The sequence below is a fragment of the Cygnus atratus genome, chromosome 13 (genome assembly GCF_013377495.2).
Source record: "Cygnus atratus isolate AKBS03 ecotype Queensland, Australia chromosome 13, CAtr_DNAZoo_HiC_assembly, whole genome shotgun sequence".
In the NCBI taxonomy this organism is placed as follows: Eukaryota; Metazoa; Chordata; class Aves; order Anseriformes; family Anatidae; genus Cygnus; species Cygnus atratus.
This window is the reverse complement of record NC_066374.1, coordinates 2,772,407-2,778,406: the sequence shown is the minus strand read 5'-3', so window position 1 is coordinate 2,778,406 and position 6,000 is coordinate 2,772,407.

The following is a 6,000-nucleotide window of genomic DNA, read 5'->3' as shown; positions in this document are numbered from 1 at the left end:
TTTAATCGTATTTTCCTTGCTGACTATTAGTCTTGCCAGATGTGCCTGAGATCAGACTCATACAGTACTTTCATGCTACATAGGTGTTGCTGATAGACTCCCTCAATGCCACAGATTTGCTTTCTATTTGTTTGGGATGACAAGTGAGTGCCCAAGGAACAAGAACTAGTTTTAGACCTGGCAAGAGAGTACAGTGTCCCACCAACAAACGTGCAGCAACAACTACCTAATACATCAGGCACCGGATTGCTAGCAAAGTTCTTTACGAAGTTGTAAGGCCTGTGCCATCACGCCACGTCTCCTGAAAGCCCTGCTGTGGGCACTGTCTTAACAAGCAAGCCTCGAAGAGACATTGTTTTCTTCCATAAGCAAGTACAGAAGCTGAGGGAAACTGGGTCGGAAGTAAACATACCCATCACTTTCCTCCTGTGTCAGCAAACAGAGCTGGCTGGCCATGGGAGAGGGAATATGCTTCGTCTGGCAGAGGGCCGACAGCATACTCCCCACTTGTGCAATGCTACAGCTCAGGGGAAATATGATTCAGAGGGCTGTCTCTGAGTCATAATTTCTTTTTGAGCTCCTTCTGAAGTGGTAAAGCTGTTTTGTCCCATACTTGGAACTACACGCAAGGCTTCCATCTTATCCTAAATTCTGAAATGTGTCAAGGAGATCAAAAGCACTAACTTTGCAAGGGGCACTAACACATGATTTTCTACTCACTATTACTTCACTTTGCAGTAATTTAGCAAGACTAGTATATTCTATATTAGCAAAAAAAGCACGACCGCCTACTGCTACTGAAACAGCAAAAAAGCATATTTAGTGTTTCCTAAAATGTCCTGCTGCACAGCTGAGATAATTACATAGCATATATATATATCCATCATATATATGGAAAGCTGAGACTTATTATCTAAAGTTTACAGAGATCTTATATCAAGTAGTCATCAAATAAGCACTAGTAGGAATTGTGAATACGCAACTTCACTTTGAATTACCATTTTAGCAGCTTTACTATTTTACCTTTTAAAGCTACAGGGAGGGAAATCATTTGCTAAAAATTAACAAGTAATTTCTATAGAAACAAAACTAATTCGTATGGATTAAAATAGGACAGTAACTTATGGTATTAATAGCAATTAACTTTTAAATATTATGTTAGAGGGAAGATCATAATCAATCTAGTTTATATTGTAAAAGGTTATACTTGTAAATATGTTTCTTTATGGAAAGTAGAGAGATTGAAAACATCCTTCTTTAACAGCACCACAATGTGTCTTTGTTCTACTAAAAGAGTCCCCTAAACAGGGAAAGCATTGCTAAGCTTTCTAAATCACTCATGCTAAGCATTACAAATAATTGCCTTTTTAATCAAGGACTACAAATAGATCTCAACTATTCCTCAGTTGCAGGACATGACAGAAAAACAGCCTAAATGAAGGAATAATTCCCAACAACCTATTTGAAACAACATTGGAAGCATCCTGGAATAGCAAATTAACACAAAATTGTAAAGAGTTACTGCTAATATACAGTGTAGAAGACAGTGCTGATGATCAGAAGGCACTAAGTCTGGTGCCTGGGGGTTTTCATCCTGTTCCCACTTCAGGGGATGTTCACGTTGGCTAAACTGAAAACAAGACCGGGCCCTTCTGATCAACATCCAGTGTTTTATGAACACTTGGAAGTTTTCTATCAGTTCTGTTACACTGAAAAATGCCTCCTGCAGCTGTACTGCACTGCTATGAAGAAGTTTTTCTCTTGGCACAATGTAAGTTTATTTGAAGCTCTCAAGTACTGAGACATCTCCACATTTACAAATTCAAGCAGTACTTTAACCAAGAAGTTCCACAACCAGGCAAAGCTGCCTTGCCTGTCTTCACCTATATTCTTTTTTTTTTTAATTACTTCTTTATATTCTTGCAATTCAGTAGTATCCTGAAATATTAACAAAAACTTCTACATTTTTAGATGACCTCATTGAAACATTTTTGAAAAACATTTCTTGAGGTACCCAACATATATGATAGTTCAGGGATCACTAAAAATAATCTGTTCCCCAAACTGAATGTTACTCTGACAAGGGACATTGCAGAGCAAGGTTTCAGCTTTTCCATAACAAGGCTTTTTTTCAGTGGATTATAGAGAAGACACACCAAAAATTTGATTTGCCTTGTTTACTCCATGTTACCGCTGTTGAGGCTACCTGCTAGTCTGAAACTAGCTAGCTTGTTATCAAGCAGTGCAGTACAACACAAAAAGATACTGTACTGAGGTCACAAAGTTCATGCTGTGTGCACTTCCACAGTTTTACTTTATACCAACTTTAATTTGGTCCTACAGATGGACTCGCTAGCAGCTGGAGAGCATTAAGGCCATGTCTACATTAACAAGAACTCCAGACAAGTAGGGTAGATCTGGAGAGCCAAGTCAGTGCTGAAGACTTGATGTCCACTCTATGTGCATTTTGGCAGTTTACCTGACAGCAGTTCTAGGCTGGCTCAATGAACAGCTAAGCTGTTAGCATGCAATGCATTAGCCATGCTACTCTACCACAGCTTTTGGTCTAATTTCATCTGAAAGGAATTCAGTTTGTGTACTCTGAGACTGTTCCACAGTGCAAATCAAAGCAAGGTGATTAGGGACAAATGAGAAATTAAAGTTCACTTCTAATACAACGATGTAGATACACCACAGTTGTACTCCTGGAACGGATCTTTTGGTTAAATTCATCAGAAAGGAATTCAACTCACATGTACCAAGACTGTCCTCTTCCAAAGTCAACTCCTAGTCTTAAAATGCTGATGCACATAACACTTTTGCAACCCTGACAGACACGAACTCTGTTCTTTACGTCACCCTATGTTTTCCTGCAGAGCTCTACACGATTAGTTTACTTCTTCAGGCATGGAGGGCATTGCATTTTAGAAAAGCAACACTTATGGAGTAGAGAGACTTACTAACACCCTGTTCAAGAGAACAGAGAGACAATAAAACATGCCTTTGCCATTGTACGTGCGCTACTTGTAGTCAGGTAACAGTGTGCCAGAGAATCACACATGCAAAACCACCATCATCCTCTCCTGCGAGCGTGTAAAAACGGCTTCACACAGTGAGGAGCAAAGGCACTTTCACTCAGACTTTTCCATGCTCTGCCTACTGCAGTTAGCATGCATTATTTATAGTCTGAAGCAGACTAAACATCGCTCTAAGCTAACACTTATTCTGCAATGGAAATTGGCCACACGTGTTAAAAAATACTGACAATAGTGAAGTTAAAACATTTCTTTCTGACAGCAGGTCTGGTATCTTTAGAAGCCAATTATGCTGCCTCTAGATGAGAAGAGGAGGCATTTCTGAGCTGTTGGTCAAAGATACCATGCAGGAAAAATACCAGCCCCACTTTTCCAACAGGACGTTCAGACCCAGCTGAAGAACACAAACAGGTAGGAGTACCAGCTTCTGCATGGAAAAGGATTTCATGTGCCAGGATTCCCTCTCTAAAATATTTTCCCTTAGGTTAGATGATCTTTTCTCTCCTGATAAATATTTTTCTTAAGTTCAGGTGGTCGCTTGTTGCTCCATTACAAAACATGACTGTTCTAACAAAATTCCCAGGAATTATTTTCAGGAATTATTTTGATGACCCAAAATTCTACATCTTAATGTACAGAATAGATCTAGGTTTTTTTCTCTTGTATCAAGAAGAAAGGACAATTTCTGTCAATTAGAAAATAAAAGAGAAGTGTAGAAGCTAAATGAAAGCAACTTAACACAAAAATTGCATAAGAAATGGCCATTTTATTAAGTGTGGCTGTTGTTAAGACAAGCACACAAACACTCATTTCCTCAGATATTGCTGAAGGTTAAAAACAGGTTAAAAACGATCTGACTCACTGGCATGCAAGTATTGACTCTGCAGGACTGAAGTCCTCATCAGAAAAAGTAAATGTATCAAACACAAACATGTTCGCAAACTTCTGTTTTTTTTACCTTTACTGCTAAAGTGACTTACATCAGGAAAGAAATAAAGAAATTATTTGCAACTTCACATCTTCACATGTCAAAAAATGAAACTGAGGCAAATAGATCCATACATTTTTTTCAACTTGAAGCATTTTTACAAAGGTTGTTACAAGAGTTACAAAGGTTTTTATCATCCAGCACAATACTGACATTTCTCATTTATAAACTGTCTAGAGGCCATGTTTTTAAACTTCCACTAATCATTTTTTAAAATCAAAACTAAAGACATGCTGTCTAATCAATATGTAACATCTTTTCAGCAGATCTAATGTACTAGCAAAGAAACTAAAAGGAAAGGGTCATTTGTACTCACTCTGGGGAATAAATGCTTTTCCTTTATCAAAACAGTCTTGACTGCTCATTAGCTTAAAAACTGGCACTAATTACACCACTTTCTATTTCTAGTTATATAAATGGGTGTCTTAAATTTCTGTTCCAACCTGCTGTTCTCCACAGACAGTCTGTGAGTTCAGTGAGTAAACTCTGGTTGCTTAAGTATTTTCCACATCTTACTGACCTGGACATACAGCCAAGAATTGTATATCACATAAGAAATCTGTGTCTTTCACTACAGCAGTTGCATAACATTCCACATAATCTCAAAGCTATCAACGCTATATAACCAAAACAGCAAGTAGCAACTACCCATAAATAGCAAAACAAATAGGCAGAATAATCTTACTATTCATTCCTGATCCAGTGAGAAAACGTTTTGCAACTTTGAGCATATGCCTTTGAAAAACAGCATTCTGTGGTTCTTTTCACTGCGTGGTGACACTATCCCCAATTATACAAAACAGTAAAGAAACCAAGCGTCTGAGCATTTTCTGTAGACAATTATGTGATAGGATTAGATAGATGGTGAAAGGAGTAGAATGGAACAAGTAAACAACCGGATCTTCATTACCAGAGAGGTGCTGAGCACCCACAGCTCCCTCTAAATTAGATTGGGCAACTCTTTAATATGTCTGCCTTTAATCTTTGTGCCTAAAAATCTTAAATTCAAATTTATACATTTTCATAAACAAGCATCATAACAAATGCTGTGAGGTTCAGGTATCTTATTTACACGCAGCAAGGAAGAGCTGGATGAGAGAAATAGGAGGTCATGAAGCTTATGATTGGAAAATGCACATTTAGGGGACGCGACACAGTGGATTCCATGCATTTGTAAAGATAAAGGAAGCCCTCAGGTTGGCTTTACAATTATTTTCATATAGCCCTTGATACCACAACACCTGAGGTTCACAGTCATTAACAGATTTTATCTCCAAAATCGCTCTTCTAAGAAAAAGGGAGGAATTACCATTTCCATTTAATGACTGAAGAATTAAAGACCAAGGTGGATGGAGAGATTTACCCAAGGATGTGGGGACACTTACAAGAAACCTAAGAAAGCTTTGAATTCCTTAAACAGAAAGTGTTTTTGTCCTCTAGATCTTAAGTAATGTCATAATCATTTCATTTTCTCATTCCACTGACAGACATACAATGAATGGGAAAGTTTTCCTGTTTGCAGAATAACCTAGCTATGATTGATTAATTTAAAACCATTACTCCTTTTGCTTTTCTGAGCTTATGTTGCCTGATCACAGTATGCCCATACTGAGAACAGAACTGCTAAGAAGTTAGTGGAGTAGGCTACACAGGAGATGTAATGAGAAAATAAGACTTCTACAGGAAAAGTCTGAGACAGAAATACTTACTAGCAACAAAAGCTATAATAATTTATTTTGTGACCTTAGTTAAAAAAAATGTTGGGAATGTATACAAATCCACAATTAGTGAAATAGCGTAACACAAAACTGAAAGCTTAGCATTCACTCAACATCCTTTGTTGCAAAGAACTGATAAATACATCTGCACTATTTTTACTCTAAATTACTAGAGAGGTCAATGAGACTTCCTTTCCTTTTTATATGTCACATGCAAGACTGAGACAGGTTTGTGTTTTACTACTCAAAAAAAAATAAT